Raw genomic sequence first — 17,845 nt, 5'->3', positions numbered from 1 at the left:
GTAACCACCCACTTCGTCAGTGAAACTTTTCGCAACCCGAGCGAGGCGCGAACTCCCGTCCACCAGGTGGCAAGTGGGAACGTTACCACTGCACCAGCGAGTGTGTGTGTGTGTGTGTGTGTGTGTGTGTGTGTGTGTGTGTGTGTGTTCTTACCTGATTGTACTTACCTAATTGTATCTTTACAGGAATGAGTCAAGCTCGTACTGTCCCATGTCTTAAACCATATTTATCGCACATATCCTTAAATTTGTGAATTGTTTTGGCACACACTATTTCATTCGGTAGTGCATTCCATTGATCAATTGCTTTGTTTGGGAAACTGAATTTCCTTACGTCTTTATCACCTCTCTTCTTATGCAGTTTTTTGCAGTGTCCTCTTGCTGATGCTTCTCCATATGTTAAGTAATCATTTATGTCTATTTTCTCCTTCCCTGATATGCACTTATATAGCATTATCATGTCACCTCTTTTCCTTCTCTCCTGCAGTGTTGGTAGATTCAGTTTATTTAGTCTTTCTTCGTAGCTTAGGTCCCTTAAACTTGGTATCCATCTTGTAGCGGCCCTTTGAATTGTTTAAATCTTGTCTATGTGCTTTTTGAGATGAGGACTCCAGACTACTGATGCATATTCCAGGGTTGGTCTAATGAATGATGTTATTATCTTTCTTAGCATGTCTTCATTTATGTATGTGAATGTTGTTCTCATATTTGCAAGCAGTGTATACATGTTCCGTACCTTCTCGCTGATGTGGTCAGCCGGAGATAGTCTGTTATTGATAATCACACCTAGGTCTTTCTCTCTTTCTGATGTGTATAGGGTTTTGTTTCCTAACTTATAATCCCAATCAGGTCTTTTTCTACTTTTACCAAACTTGATTACATGACACTTGTCCACATTGAATTCCATTTGCCATGTACTACTCCATTCATGAAGTTTATTTAATTCTTCTTGTAGCTCTTTACAAGAGTCTGTGTTAGTAATTCTCCTTTGTATTTTTGTATCATCTGCAAACATATTCAGATAGCTCTCATTTCCAGTGTTACTGTTTATATCATTTATATACACTAAAAACGTGATTGGTGCCAGCACCGAACCCTGTGGTACTCAACTAGTCACTTCTTTCCATGATGAGTAGTTTCCTCTTAGTACTGTTCTCATTTCTCTTTTTATGAGAAAGTCTTGCATCCAACAAAACAGTTTGCCTCGAATTCCTCCTTGATGGTACAGTTTCCATAAAAGTCTTTGGTGTGGTACTGTGTCAAAAGCTTTCTTGAAATCTAAATAGATACTGTCCACCCATCCTTCCCTTTCCTGTATTGGGTTTGTTACTCTGTCATAGTAGCTCAACAGATTAGTAACACATGATTTTTCTTTTCTGAAACCAAACTGTCTTTCTGTTATCATACTGTGTTCTTCTAGATGATTTACCCAAGCTTTCCTTATAAGCTTTTCTAATACCTTGCTTACAACACTGGTCAGTGATACTGGTCGGTAGTTGAGTGGATTTTGTCTATTTCCTTTCTTGAATAAGGGGACAATATTTGCTTTTTTCCAAATATCAGGTAATTTACCTTGACTCAAGGATTTCTTGAAAATTAAAAATAATGGTTTACTTAACTCCTTTGCACATTCTCGTAATACCCAACATGAAATTTCATCAGGACCACTTGCTTTTCCTCTGTCTAATCTACTTAACTCCTCCTGTATTACTTTTTCTGCTATTTGTATATCTGGTAGTATGTGTGGACATGCATGTTCCACATAGTCCCTCTCAAAATTTTTTTCTTCTGTAAAAACTGATTGGAAATTCTTATTTAGTGCTTCACAAATATCTTTCTCTTGTGTATAAGTGATTCCCTCGTCCGTAATTTTTCATTCATTCATTGCCAGACGCCATGTATCCCAAACGGGGTGGTCAAGGGCTTAGAGTTAATTGTTTTACAGGGAGGGGCACTAATCCTCCACCAACCCTACTTGACACGTAGGGATGCCAACAGCATCTGGTGTTCCCAGGCGGTCACCCATCTAAGTACTAACCAGACCCAACGTTGCTTAACTTCGCTGATTGGACGGGAAGCGGTGTACTCAATGTGGCATGGCCGTTTGTATTATATCTTTTACTTTGGTTTTGCTTCTGATATAGCTGTAAACAGCTTTGGTTGATCACTACTTTTATTTATTATATCCTCCTCAAACTGTTTTTGGGCTTCCCTCCTTATTCTTGTATAATCGTTTCTTGCCTGTTTGTAATTATTATACGCCCTTTCGCTATTGTGTCTTCTGTATCTATTCCACAACAAATCTCTTCTTTCTTTTGATTTTTTACATTCTGTATTGAACCATCTCTGTATTTTCTTATCTGCTTCTTTGTGCTGTCGGATGTACTTCTGGACTCCTATTTCATAAAATTCACAGAATTTTTTATATACAGCTTTTAAATCTTTTCCTCTAAGCTCATTTTCCCAATCAACTTCTAAGAAATACTTCTTTAGGTCTTGATAATTTCTCTTTTTATAGTTTAGGCTCTTTTTGTAACTGTCATTGCTGTTTACTATGTCATATGCTATCCTGAAGTTATAATTTAGTACTGCATGATCGCTTTTGCCGAGTGGAGGGTGATATATTACATTGTCAATATCATTTTCTTGCCTTTTAAATATTAGATCTAGCACTGAAGGTACATCAAGTCCTCTTTTTCTGGTGGTTTCCCTCCCATGTTGCGTTAGGAAAAACTCTTGTACGAGATCCAGGAGCTTTTGGTCTCAACAGCTTTCTTGGCTAATTATATCTAGAGTATTCCAATTTATATTTGTATTAAAATCCCCAGTTAGTATAATTCTTTCCGATTTGTCTTCCATTTTATGTAGTAATGATCTTAAACTCTGAATTGTACTCTCTGCCAGGTCCTCATATTCATCTCTTTCCCATGTGTTGGATCTGGGTGGCATGTACAAATTGGCTACAATTACTTTACCTTCAGATGTGTTGATCTCTACTGCAATCAGTTCTACTTGTGATGGTATATCTAGTTTTATTTCATTGACTTTTAGATTGTTGTTAATATTATAATTCCTCCTCTTTTTTTTAAATTTCTGTCTCTTCTCCATATATTGTATTCCTCTAAGTTTAGTATGTCATTGGATATCCTTGGTGTTAATTTTTTTTCAGTTAGGCATATTATTTGTGGTTCATTTTCTCTGACATAATCATTCATCTCTAGTAATTTAGATACCATTCCATCCACATTTGATTACATCAACTTTATCATCTTGTTTATATACTTGTCATGACATGGTGTGTGTGTGTGTGTGTGTGTGTGTGTGTGTGTGTGTGTGTGAGAAGTGGAGGTCTAGCTACAGTTTTTAACGTTCATGCATCACGGTTACCTGGTCATTTCAACTAATATTTAACAGCTGCGTGCCTTCCTGTCAGTGCCACCAACAACCATGTCATTATGTCAAAGTTGTTAAGTGTACCAAATGCCACACCTCTGCCACACACTGATGCTGTACCAAGTGCACATGTTGCCAACTGTACATGATTCATTGTGACAAGTGGAAATGTTGGCTGGGAGAGGGACACAGGACACAGCTGGAAGTCTTGATTTTCGCTAGAGTTTCGGGCTACACGGAACAATCTTCAGAGAGTGTGAAAAAGAGATGACAGAGCCGAGACATTTATCTATCTGTCTATATAGCCAGATGCCATAATCCCATAAGGGGTGGCCGTTTGTTTTTGAGTTAGTTGTTTTACGGGGAGGGGCACTAACCCTCTGCCAGCCCACTTGTTGACACGTAGGGAACACGTATAGGTTGGTTATATGTTACCACCCAGCGTTGTAAATAGTTTCTTGGCTTCAGGAAACCATTAGGCTTGTCACTCAATGTAAAGCCACCTGAAAACGAAAGAAGAGTAATGAAAAGTAAGAGGAAAGATGGGAGAAATAGAAGAGAGGAGGATAGCCACAAAGAAAGAATGATAAAGGTGAAAAAAGAAAAGGTTAGCACTACATCAAGTGAGTGGATGATGGACATTTATATCCCTGGCAATTCCCTCCCCCTTCTCGTTCTACCGCACCCCTGATTGCTCCATTAATACTCTCCTTGCTGTGTTCCTGTATAGTCTGAGAAATCCCTCCCTATGGTTAGCTACATGTTTTACACAAATGTGAGCTGCTTCCAGTATTTTTCTCATTTATTAATTCAGATCTTTCTCAGTGCCTGTAGTTTCATCCCACATAGGCTCTAAGCTGCTTCTCTTTCCCATCTAATATTTCCACTCCTAGGTATACCTCTAAAGTATACCTTTAAAGGTAGAGTTGTAGGCAATGGGGAAAAGAAAACGTTGAAATGTGAGTTTATATTTTGACAGATACATGAAGTTAATATTCTGGCTCCAATAAAACCCAGTAATGAAAAAGAAATAAAGTGAGGAATACTTTGATTTTTATTGTGGGTTTGAATTCAAGAACTTCTGATATTATTGTCACTAGCCCAAGGCCATTTTACGGAGATGACACGAAGTTAAAGCACTGAAAGAATGAGAAGGAAATTTGAAGTGAGTTAGTTCATAGGTGGTGCATTGGAAGGGCGGTCAAGGTCATTATCTGTCCCCCCCAAAAGTAATGACTAATTAAGCTAATCACCGAGTATTACTTATTTCTTTTTACCTGTTATCTGTCAAGGATTCATGATTTTTTATTTTTTGTCCTATTCTTGGGTGAATGTAGGGAAGAGTAAAGTGATGGTCTTCGAGAGAGGTGAAGTCAGTGAATGGACAGCGAGGTTGGATGATGAGGAATTGGAAAATGTGAGTACGTTTAAGTACTTGAGTAGTGTGATGAGTAAGGATGGAGGTTTGGAGGGTGAAGTGCTTGAAAGGGTACAGCAGGGAAGAAAGATTGCTGGTTCTTTGAAAGCAGTGATAAGAAACAGGGAAGTGAGCATGGAAGTGAAAAAGTTACTACATGACAGTATTGTGATACCAAATCTAACGTACGGAAGTGAAGCTTGGACGTTGTTGGAAGGACACAAGTCAAGAGTGAGAGCAGTGGAAATGAGTTATTTAAGAGGAGCCTGTGGAGTCACACGGAGAGACAGGCTGACGAATGAGGATATAAAGGAGCGTTGTGGTGTGGATGTGGATGTGATAGGAAGTGTTATGAGGAACACACTGAGGTGGTTTGGCCATGTGGAGAGGATGGAAGGTGAAAGACTGACGAAGAGAGTGTATGTGAGTGAGGTGGAGGGGGGAAGAGGGAAGGGGAGGCCGAGGATGAGTTGGAGGGATGGGGTGGAGAGGTATATGAGAGAAGGGGGTGTGAGTTAGGAGCAGGGCAGTGAAATGGCGGGGGACAGGACGACGTGGTGGCGATTTGTTTGTGGCCACCCCAAACGGGATTGAGGCGTCTGGCAATAGGTAGATAGATAGACGGGCTTATGGTTAATGTTTTATATGCTATCATTTATGCCATACTCATACACGCAGCCCTAGATAATGTTATATGATACACAAGGTATTCTAGCAATAATAATAATAATAATAATCCATCCATCCATCATCATCCAATATTACGTTGCCCCATGAGGAGCGTAGGAGCCCGGTGCTATGCAAGTTGGTCCTGACATTTAAGATGACTGACCAGCCTCACTCATCCCTGAGTGGCATTACGTTAGCAATAAACCCCAACCATCCCTTGGGTACAAACCTGCACTGGCTCAATCCGATTGGAGTGCCTTAATTACCAACTAAACCACCAGGGGCCATAATTTGGTAATATGGTTACCACCCAGCCTAGTAAATGGTTTACTGGTGTACAGGAAACCATTTGGCTTGTCACTCAGTGTAGAGTCACCCATAGGCAGAAGGAAGAGGAAAAAATGAAGGAAAGAAAGAAGAGGGAGTCTAGAGTCACCCGTAGGCAGGAGGAAGAGGAAAGAATGAAGGAAATAAAGAAGAGGGAGTGTAGAGTCACCCTTAGGCAGAAGGAAGAGGAAAGAATGAAGGAAATAAAGATAGGAGAGGACGGAAGGAAAGAAGGAAGGAAGAAAGAATATAATAATAATAATGTACTGTACACTAGCTCCAAAATGTATCGCTCAGGAAGGCTACGATGATATACGAAATGATCAAGGCAGCTTGTTATGTCTCAGAATGATTAACATTTTTTCGTTTTAATACCGATATGATAAGAATATGACCTTATGTTTACCAAAGCAAGGTGGGATGATCAATTATTTTACAGTGGCCATCGTCTCTCTCTCTCTCTCTTTCTCTCTCTCTCTCTCTCTCCTTGTTTACCAAAGTGAGATGGAATTATCAATAATTTTACACAAGCCCTCACCTGTGCGATATATATCTCTCTGTCTCTCTCATGCTTCCGACTCTAGGCATGGGCTTCACAGTCCGTTCCCTAAGGCTCAGCAGTCCTCCTGCATACCATACACCACATGTTACCACTTCGGCGCTAACATCCACCGTCCATACTGAATACATTCCAGGGCTGTCTCGCACAAGACTGATGTATTGGAAATATATATATATATATTTTTTTTAATAATACGTCGGCGGTCTTATGGTGAATCAGTAAAGTCTGTTTTAGCGAAATTCAAAAAATTAAATTGTTCCCTGCCCCAGCCGGGATTCGAACCCAGGACCACTGGGACTGCAGGCCACCTCTCTACCAACTCGGCCACTGAATGAAGTGTGCCAGCGTAAATCCACACATTAGACATGCTTTGAAAATCAGATATAGTTTCAAAGTATTATTTCCACAGAGAACGATGGTGGTACTCTGGTTTTGATTTGTAGGAAGGACAGGGAGACTGTCAAACCTCCCTCTGCCTCCTGTTCTAGCGTCATAAATGCATCTGTGTTACGAGGCCACAGTTACTGCAGGATATACATAGATTTTTTCTGCAGGACGATCAGGGAAAACAGTGCCAAATTTGTCCATGTCTAGTTCTTCCTGTAATAATATATCTATATTTCAATAGCTTATGTCTGAGAATCCCACCCAAGGGTCAAACGTCAAGCTTAAGGACTGTCTCTATGGTCCGTATTGTCGTCGGTTAAGGAAGCTCCCTTACACCTTTCCGTGAGCGAGTTATTTTGTTTACTACACTTTACTCTCCTTCTTTGGGTCACATAAATCCATTTAATACAGCCATACTCCTCATAAATAACGTACAAAACAATATTAACCATCCATATTAAAAAATAAGTCGCCAAGGAAGAGGTATTAGGCAGCTTCCTTAACTGTCGAGAATATGAGCCTATAACTTAAATATATTTAATTTGAATCTATCTCAGTGGAAGGTTTGAGGGTCAGCCTAGATTACATAGATTCGATTTGGAGGACAAATGTTAAGAAATGGCCAACTCAAACATTTTTCTATCTGATTCAGACCAAACTTGGTGTACGGGATGAGGGTCAGGAAAATATGAAGTAGTTGGATTTTAAGCAGGCAGTGTTGGAAATCAAGGACCCTGCTTCTCGTCGGTTGAGAAAGCTCCGTGGCATGTCTTCCTCAGTGATTTATTTTTGGATATGGCTGGTTAATATTCTTTTGTACATTATTTAGAGTATGGTAATATTGTAAGGATTTATGAAGCACCGAAAAGGACAAGAAGGTATAATAAACCAAATAAATCACTTAAGATGTTTGGCAGCCTCCTTAACTGACGCGAATACAGGCCAAGGGCTCGTATTCTCGTCAGGTAAGGAAGCTCCCAAACGCCTCTTCCTTAATGACTCATTTTTGGATGCAATTGGCTATTATCCTTTCGTACGTTATTTATGCAGAGATTGGTGATATAGAATGATTTAAGTAACACAGAGGAGGACGACACTGTGTAATAAGCAACATAAATCGCTTAGGAAGAGGTGTTAGGGAGGCTAAGGTCACAGGGCTAAACTAAATGTGCGGTTCTAATATCAGGTCTTGGGCACAAATGTTGCATGCTTTACTGTAAGTGTTCCCTCTTGTTTTTACCTGTGTGTGTGTGTGTGTGTGTGTGTGTGTGTGTAATATCGAGCTTTACTGTAAGTGTTCCCTCTTGTTTTTACCTGTGTGTGTGTGTGTGTGTGTGTGTGTGTGTGTAATATCGAGGTCACATGAGTAATTGATTAAAAATAATAATAATAATAATAATAATAATAATATTGGATGGAGGAAATTTAGCAAATGCTCAGACGAAGTGCGTCCATTGTGCCACCTCTCTGTGCCTTCCCTCGTGCTACATGGGCATCTGGTAGCGCTCATGTCTGGACTGTCACATTACCATATTGCAGAACTTCTGCCTATCAGAATTCTTTCATTCCCCAAACTGCAACTCTCTGGAACTCGCTTCCCCAGAGTTGTTTCCCTCAAAACTTCAACCCACAGCTGTTCAAGTCTAACTGTTACAGATATTTTATGAAGAGAGGACACCAGTAATCTGGTGAATGGGTTTGTATTTTTTTTTATTCGTTTGTTTTTCCTTCCTCTGATCTATTATTAATTAAAAAAAAAAAAAAAAAACTACCTAGTCTACTTATACAACAATCAACTTGTCTCTTAGGCTCCCCACCCACGGGCCACTTTTCAGTGGACGGTGGCTGCCACTTTTTCGTGGCGCCACTAAAATGTGGAGAGGGATGCTATGACACCCAACAAACGGACCACTTTTTCGTGGCAACCACAGGCAGTTCCATCATGGATGTCGAGGAGGTGGCTTGTGTCATCGCTGTGCTCTTCAAAAAAAAAAAAAAAAAAAAGTACTGGGTGCACCCGATAATCAGCCATAGGCTTCTCAGGGGTCAATTTATACCCTACATGAAGACTTAAGAGCGTACCCAGAGAAGTTTACAAACTATTTTAGAATGACCTGTGCTTCTTTTGATGATCTGCTGACTGCACTTGGGTCTTCAGTTTCACGTCTGAACACAAACATGAAGTGTTTACCAACAGAAGAAAGACTTGCAGTTAAGGTAAGAACAGAAAAACACATGCATGTTGCACAAGAATTTTGATGAGAAAACTCGTAAGTAAATTAACCACATTTCATAAATGAGACATTGTATTTTTGCAGTTGTAAGGTTGTTACACTGAAATAAACTGTATAACACAAATACGATCCACAGATATTTAAGAAAATGGCATGTTTTGCTTTTCTGAAAATGATGAAACCTACTGTAGTGTCAAATATATAGATATTAACAAAACATGCAATACTGACATATCAAAGAACTGTGCCACTGCTAGGAAAGATCCACCGATTCATAAAATAAATGAGACACTGTATTTTTGCAAGTGTACGGATGTTACACTGAAATAAACCACGGCCTTCTCATAACAGTGCCAGACCGTCTGCCAGTGCCACCGCAAAGTGGTCCGTGTGCGGGCTGCCATTTGAATTAACGGCATCCATCAACAGTCACCAGTGGCAAGCCACCATGGCGTGGTGGGTAAAATGAACCAGGTCACCATTTTTTTTTTTTTTTTTTTTTTTGTGGCTGCCACTAAAAATTGGCTTATGTGCGGGCTTCCATAAAAACACGTGCGTTTTACTTCTCGCCACGAAAAAGCGGCAGCCACCACCCACCGAAAAGTGGCCCGTGTGCGGGGGGACCCCAGTTTCACCATAATAATGCATGATTCGCTGCTTGACACATGCACGGAGTTACAGCTTACGATATACACTCAAATTACAATACTGGAAGTGAAAAAAAAAAAAAAAAAATCTGACCTGCATCGAAAACGAGTTTGTAGCTCGGAGTTTCGTGTGGTCGAAGTAAAGAAACTTTCGCATTTTCACGCAAGAACTGACGACCCTAGCTCCCATACATTTCTCAGGAAATTCACTGTCCTAACCATGCCACTGTCTGAACAATGACAGCTCTCCCCTACCGTAACTCCTTAGCATGGGGCCCCCTAAGGCACGGGGCCCAACTGGGAGCAATTCGTTCAACTGACTTAAAGCCGGCCCTGTTGTCACTGAAAGCCAAGCAGGAAGGGTAAAAACAGAAGCGAAGAAGAACCAAAAATGTTACCCCAGTTATGATACCATAAAAAACTTTGTAGGAGCACCAAAGAAAACGTTTCAAGCCAACGTTTCAAGGCTGACACAAGGAAATGCAGATTAGCCTTGAACTGAATTTCCTCTTCACCAGGTGGATCAGAGCGATGCGCAGGACCGTATTCTCATCGGTTAAGGAGGGTCCCTAGCTCCTCTTCCTTAGCAATTTATTTTCGGATATGGCTGGTTAATATCCTTATTGTGCAGGTAAAGTTGAAAGTTGGAATACAAATGTGGGCGATTGTGTGTGTGTATGCGCCAACGCAAGATCGTGCTAGAAGAGTGAGAGAAGAGTTCTGGACAAATGTACAAGTGTGCATGGAAAAGTTTGGAAGGAATGAGAGAGTGTTTTTGATCGGTGATATGAATGGTAAAGTTGGGAATGTGAAGGTGGATGGAATAGTTGGCGAGTGGGGTGTGCCTGCTGAGATAGATGAGAATGGGAGTGCGTTAGTGGACATTTGTGCTGGGAGGAGGTTGGTGATAGCCAATACCCTCTTCAGGCATAAAATGATCTGCAGGTATATATGGCGAGTGATGAGAAGGGTGGGTGGTGAACTGAATGAAAGGAAGGCAATGATTGATTATGTGTGTGTGGATGAAAGGATGCGAAGATGTGTAATGGATGCAAGAGCTTATAGAGGTTGGGGGAGTGGACTTTCTGACCACTACTTGGTGGTGGCCAGAATTAAGATTCAAGTAAGATGGAGGAATAGAAGAAGGGAAAGACGAGAGGAAGTTGTTGCAAGGAGAGTGGAAAGGTTACAAGAGGAAGAGAAAAAGGCAGAGTATAAGAGAGAAGTGGAGGAACGATTGGGCAAATATGAATTGGAGCAGATGAGAGATGTGGAAGGTGTGTGTAGGATATTTACAGAAAAAATATGTGCAGCATGTGATGTGGTGTGTGGAAGGAAGAGAAGACGGAGGGGGGTGCAAGGAACAGCGTGGTGGACTGAAGACGTAATACAGGCTGTGGCACCAAAGAAGAAAGCATACAATGAATGGATGAGAAACAGGGGCGTGGAAGAAGTTGAGAGGCGGAAGAGAGAGTTACATGTAGAAAGAAAGAGTGAGGTGAAAAGATTAGTGAGAGAGAGTAAGAAGAGAGTGGATGAGGAATTTGGAAGGAATTTGCGTGTAAAGTGGAGGGACTGTAAGAAAATGTTCTGGAAAGAGGTGAAAAGAGTAAGACAGGGTGGAAGTGAAGTTAGCAGGGGAGTGAAAGATAAAAATGGTAGATTACTAGTGGAGAAGTGAGAAAAAGTGAGCAGACTGAGAGAACACTTTAAGGAATTGTTCAACATAGAGGATGGAAGTAATGCAAGTATAAGTGGCTGGGGAATGTCTGGGAGAAGGAGGAAGGTGAGAAGACAGGAAGAAATCAGTAGGATAGAAGTTGTGGAAGCAATGAAGAAAGTTAAATCGGGGAAAGCCCCAGGAACTGATGGAGTGTGTGGTGAAATGCTGAAGCATGGGGAGAGATAGTAGTAGAATGGATGTGGAAGATATGCAGATTGGCCTGGGAGGAAGGTAGAGTCCCGGAGGATTGGAAGTCAGGTATAATTATTCCCTTGTACAAAGGAAAAGGGGGAAAAGAAGTGTGTGGTAATCATAGGAGCATTTGTCTTCTTAGTATAATAGGAAAAGTGTATGGTAGGATACTTATTGACAGAGTTAGAGAAAGAACAGAGAAATTAGTTGGAGAAGAACAGGGAGGCTTTAGGAAGGGAAGAGGTTGTGTAGATCAGATATTCATTCTTAGATCTTTAGTGGAAAAGTTTCTAGAGAAGGGAAAGAAGTTGTATGCGGCTTTCATGGATTTGGAGAAAGCATATGACAGGGTGGATAGACAAGGATTGTGGAAAGTGTTAAGAATATATTATGGAGTAGATGGGAAGTTGTTGAATGCTGTGAAGAGTATGTACGATGGTGCAAAGGCTGCAGTGCGTGTGGATGGTGAACTAAGTGAATTTTTCTCTTTGAATGTTGGGTTGAAACAGGGATGTGTCATGTCTCCATGGTTGTTCAATCTGTACATGGATGGGGTAATAAAAGAGGTACAAGGTAGGGTAGTGGATGTTGGAGTGGCCCTGGTGAGAGAGGATAGTGTTTGGAAACTCCCTGTACTGTTGTTTGCAGATGATTCTGTGTTGTTGAGTGAAGACGAAGGGGAGCTGCAAGGCTTGGTGGATGAGTTTGGGAGAGTGTGTAAGAAATGGAATCTAAAGGTGAATATAGGGAAGAGTAAAGTGATGGTCTTTGAGAGAGGTGAAGCCAGTGAATGGACAGTGAGGTTGGATGGTGAGGAATTGGAAAATGTGAGTACGTTTAAGTACTTGGGTAGTGTGATGAGTAAGGATGGAGGTTTGGAGGGTGAAGTGCTTGAAAGGGTACATTAGGGAAGAAAGGTTGCTGGTTCTTTGAAAGCAGTGATAAGAAACAGGGAAGTGAGCATGGAAGTGAAAAAGTTACTACATGACAGTATTGTGATACCAACTCTAACATATGGAAGTGAAGCTTGGACGTTGTTGGAAGGACACAAGTCAAGAGTGACAGCAGTGGAAATGAGTTATTTAAGAGGAGCCTGTGGAGTCACATGGAGAGACAAGCTGACGAATGAGGATATAAAGAAGCGTTGTAGTGTGGATGTGGATGTGATAGGAAGCGTTATGAGGAACACACTGAGGTGGTTTGGCCATGTGGAGAGGATGGAGGGTGAAAGACTGATGAAGAGAGTGTATGTGAGTGAGGTGGAGGGGGGAAGAGGGAGGCGGAGGCTGAGGATGAGATGGAGGGATGGGGTGGAGAGGTATATGAGGGGGGTGTGAGTTGGGAGCAGGGTAGTGAAATGGCGGGGGACAGGGCGACTTGGAGGCGATTTGTTTGTGGCCACCCCAAACGGGATTGAGGCGTCTGGCAATAGATACATAGATAGACTTCGATAAATCTTTACCATTCAAATACATAATAATAATCTTCATTCACTAACTCCTCAGATTCCTGCTAAAGCCTCAGATAACTCTCTCAGGCTCCTATAATTCACTCACAGCTGAATAAAATCATCTTGCATTGGCTGGAGTGAAATATTAGACCTGTTCCAACAATGACACACTCAAACCCCAGTCTCTTGATTTTAATTCACTGCCTCATCCTTCACTCCTCCCTCACCCATCCAGAAAATTACTCTCGCTCCATCACGCCCCAAATTTACATCTCTCAGTCCCCCACTCCCTATTTTCCCTCTCTCACTGCCTCCATCTCCTAAACAGCCTACTTCTTCCCGCTCCCCACTGCACTTCTCTTATAATTTCACACCTTCAGACCTCTCTCTCTCTCTCTCTCTCTCTGTTTCGCCTCTGTTCCCTTCCCATCACTCCTTCCCCTCTAATATCATCTCTATATACTCATATCACCTGCCCGCTCTCTGTTTTTTCCTTACGTAGGCTTCTACTCTCCCGTTTGTCTTGCTCCCTTCCCACTGCCCTATGCAGGCAGGCAAAGAATACTTGGCCAGTAGCCCTGCTTGTATGCAGGCAGGCAAAGAATACTTGGCCAGTAGACCTGCTTGTATGGAGGCAGGCACAGAATACTTGGCCAGTAGCCCTGCTTGTATGCAGGCAGGCAAAGAATACTTGGCCAGTAGCCCTGCTTGTATGCAGGCAGGCAAAGAATACTTGGTCAGTAGCCCTGCTTGTATGCAGGCAGGCAAAGAATACTTGGCCAGTAGCCCTGCTTGTATGAAGGCAGGCAAAGAATACTTGGCCAGTAGCCCTGCTTGTTTGGAGGCAGGCAAAGAATACTTGGCCAGTAGGCCTGCTTGTATGTAGGCAGGCCAAGAATACTTGGCCAGTAGGCCTGCCTGTGGTAAGAGGTCACTACAAAGAGTCGGTTTGTCTTCGATCGTTCTCTCCTTGCTGTCCTCTTCTGCTCTTCTGTCCCGCCTCTCTTCTTGATATTTCCCTGTCTCACCTTCACCTTTTCTCCCTGACACCATTTACACGCCAGCCTTAGTGCTACACAGCCACGGTGCGCCTTGACGCTACATCTGCACCTTTCCTTAATTCCTTCATTCCTTCCCTTCTTAGTTTCTTACTTTTCAGGAATGGTCCCCATGTTACTCCAAGAACAGTCCTTGGTTTCTGACTTCCGTATAAATCAGGAACGGCCCTATTGACCAGTTACAGCCACAGCCTCTCACATGTCATTTCAAACTCTCTCTTTCTCTCCTACCTCAGCCTGACCCCAAGACACCAAACCATCCTCTCTCTCTCTCTCTCTCTGCATATGTGTGTGTGTGTGTGTGTGTGTGTGTGTGTGTGTGTGTGTGAAATTCTGTAATACCTAGGATCGTGTGTGTGTGTGTGTGCGTGTGTGTGTGTGTGTGTACTTACCTAATTGTACTTACCTAATTGTATCTTTACAGGAATGAGTCAAGCTCGTACTGTCCCGTGTCTTAAACCATATTTATCGTACATATCCTTAAATTTGTGAATTGTTTTGGCACACACTATTTCATTCGGTAGTGCATTCCATTGATCAATTGCTCTGTTTGGGAAACTGAATTTCCTTACGTCTTTATCACCTCTCTTCTTATGCAGTTTTTTGCAGTCTCCTCTTGCTGATGCTTCTCCATATGTTAAGTAATCATTTATGTCTATTTTCTCCTTCCCTGATATGCAATTATATAGCATTATCATGTCACCTCTTTTCCTTCTCTCTTGTAGTGTTGGTAGATTCAGGTTATTTAGTCTTTCTTCGTAGCTTAGGTCCCTTAAGCTTGGTATCCATCTTGTAGCGGCCCTTTGAACTTTTTCAATCTTGTCTATGTGTTTTTTGAGATGAGGACTCCAGACTACTGATGCATATTCCAGGGTTGGTCTAATGAATGATGTTATTATCCTTCTTGCATGTCTTCATTTATGTATGTGAATGCTATTCTCATATTTGCAAACAGTGTATACATGTTCTGTACCTTCTCGCTGATGTGGTCAGCCGGAGATAGTCTGTTATTGATAATCACACCTAGGTCCTTCTCTCTTTCTGATGTGTATAGGGTTTTATTTCCTAACTTATAATCCCAATCAGGTCTTTTTCCACTTTTACCAAACTTGATTACATGACACTTGTCCACATTGAATTCCATTTGCCATGTACTACTCCATTCATGAAGTTTATTTAATTCTTCTTGTAGCTCTTTACAAGAGTCTGTGTTAGTAATTCTCCTTTGTATTTTTGCATCATCTGCAAACATATTCAGATAGCTCTCATTTCCAGTGTTACTGTTTATATCATTTATAGACACTAAAAACATGATTGGTGCCAGCACTGAACCCTGTGGTACTCCACTAGTCACTTCTGTCCATGAAGAGTAGTTTCCTCTTAGTACTGTTCTCATTTCTCTTTTTATGAGAAAATCTTGCATCCAACAAAACAGTTTGCCTCGAATTCCTCCTTGATGGTACAGTTTTCATAAAAGTCTTTGGTGTGGTACTGTGTCAAAAGCTTTCTTGAAATCTAAATAGATACTGTCCACCCATCCTTCTCTTTCCTGTATTGTGTTTGTTACTCTGTCATAGTAGCTCAACAGATTAGTAACACATGATTTTCCTTTTCTGAAACCAAACTGTCTTTCTGTTATCATACTGTGTTCTTCTAGATGATTTACCCAAGCTTATCTTATAAGCTTTTCTAATACCTTGCTTACAACACTGGTCAGTGATACTGGTCGGTAGTTGAGTGGATTTTGTCTTTTTCCTTTCTTGGATAAGGGGACAATATTTGCTTTTTCCAAATATCAGGTAGTTTACCTTGACTCAAGGATTTCTTGAAAATTGAAAATAATGGTTTGCTTAACTCCTCTGCACATTCTCGTAGTACTCAACATGAAATTTCATCAGGACCACTTGCTTTTCCTCTGTCTAATTTACTTAACTCCTCCTGTATTACTTTTTCTGCTATTTGTATATCTGGTAGTATGTGTGGACATGCATGTTCCACATAGTCCCTCTCAAAAAAATTTTCTTCTGTAAAAACTAATTGGAAATTCTTATTTAGTGCTTCACAAATATCTTTCTCTTGTGTTTAAGTGATTCGCTCGTCCGTAATGGATTGTATTATATCTTTTACTTTGGTTTTGCTTCTGATGTAGCTGTAAAACAGCTTTGGTTGATCACTACTTTTATTAATTATATCCTCGTCAAACTGTTTTTGGGCTTCCCTCCTTATTCTTGTATAATCGTTTCTTGCCTGTTTGTAATTATTATACGCCCTTTCACTATTGTGGTGGACTGAAGAGGTGAAACAGGCTGTGGCACAAAAGAAGAAAGCATACAATGAATGGATGAGAAGTAGGGGCGTGGAAGAAGTTGAGAGGCGGAAGAGAGAGTTATATGTGGAAAGGAAGAGAGAGGTGAAAAGATTAGTAAGAGAGAGTAAGAAGAGAGTGGATGAGGAATTTGGAAGGAATTTGAGTGTAAAGTGGAGGGACTGTAAGAAAATGTTCTGGAGAGAAGTGAAAAGAGTAAGACAGGGTGGAAGTGAAGTTAGCAGGGGAGTGAAAGATAAAAATGGTAGACTACTAGTGGAGAAGGGAGAAAAAGTGAGCAGATGGAGAGAACACTTTAAGGAATTGTTGAACATAGAGGATGGAAGTAATGCGAGTATAAGTGGCTGGGGAATGGCTGGGAGAAGGAGGGAGGTGAGAAGACAGGAAGAAATCAGTAGGATAGAAGTTGTGGAAGCAATGAAGAAAGTTAAATCAGGGAAAGCCCCAGGAATTGATGGAGTGTGTGGTGAAATGCTGAAGCATAGGGGAGAGATAGTAGTAGAATGGATGTGCAAGATGTGCAGATTGGCCTGGGAGGAAGGTAGAGTCCCGGAGGATTGGAAGTCAGGTATAATTATTCCCTTGTACAAAGGAAAGGGGGAAAAAGAAGTGTGTGGTAATCATAGGGGCATTTGTCTTCTTAGTATAATAGGAAAAGTGTATGGTAGGATACTTATAGACAGAGTTAGAGAAAGAACAGAGAAATTAGTTGGAGAAGAACAGGGAGGCTTTAGGAAGGGAAGAGGTTGTGTAGATCAGATATTCATTCTTAGATCTTTAGTGGAAAAGTTTCTAGAGAAGGGAAAGAAGTTGTATGCGGCTTTCATGGATTTGGAGAAAGCACATGACAGGGTGGATAGACAAGGATTGTGGAAAGCGTTAAGAATATATGGAGTAGATGGGAAGTTATTGAATGCTGTGAAGAGTATGTACGATGGTGCGAAGGCTGCAGTGCGTGTGGATGGTGAACTAAGTGAAATTTTCTCTTTGAAAGTTGGATTGAAACAGGGATGTGTCATGTCTCCATGGTTGTTCAATCTGTACGTGGATGGGGTAATAAAAGAGGTACAAGGTAGGGTAGTGGATGTTGGAGTGGCCCTGGTGAGAGAGGATAGTGTTTGGAAACTCCCTGTACTGTTGTTTGCAGATGATACTGTGTTGTTGAGTGAAGACGAAGGGGAGCTGCAAGGCTTGGTGGATGAGTTTGAGAGAGTGTGTAAGAAACGGAACCTAAAGGTGAATGTAGGGAGGAGTAAAGTGATGGTCTTTGAGAGAGGTGAAGTTAGTGAATGTACAGCGAGGTTAGATGGTGAGGAATTGGGAAATGTGAGTACGTTTAAGTATTTGGGTAATGTGATGAGTAAGGATGGAGGTTTGGAGGGTGAAGTGCTTGAAAGGTTACAGCAGGGAAGAAAGGTTACTGGTTCCTTGAAAGCAGTGATAAGAAACAGGGAAGTGAG

At 41.3% G+C, this 17,845-nt stretch overlaps 1 protein-coding gene and 1 pseudogene across 1 annotated transcript in view; one reads left to right on the top strand and one right to left on the bottom strand.

The window, feature by feature from the left end:
* LOC145410756 (uncharacterized) overlaps window positions 1-17,845 on the top strand; it is a 140,051-nt gene that overhangs the window by 80,606 nt on the left and 41,600 nt on the right. The window lies entirely within an intron of this gene.
* LOC145410897 (5S ribosomal RNA) lies at window positions 1,990-2,108 on the bottom strand (annotated as a pseudogene).

This window comes from Coenobita brevimanus, chromosome 86, assembly GCF_032717465.1.
Source record: "Coenobita brevimanus isolate Jiangsu-jjx chromosome 86, ASM3271746v2, whole genome shotgun sequence".
Classification (NCBI taxonomy): Eukaryota; Metazoa; Arthropoda; class Malacostraca; order Decapoda; family Coenobitidae; genus Coenobita; species Coenobita brevimanus.
Note: the sequence above shows the minus strand (reverse complement) of the source record. Positions and strands in the feature narration are given on the sequence as shown.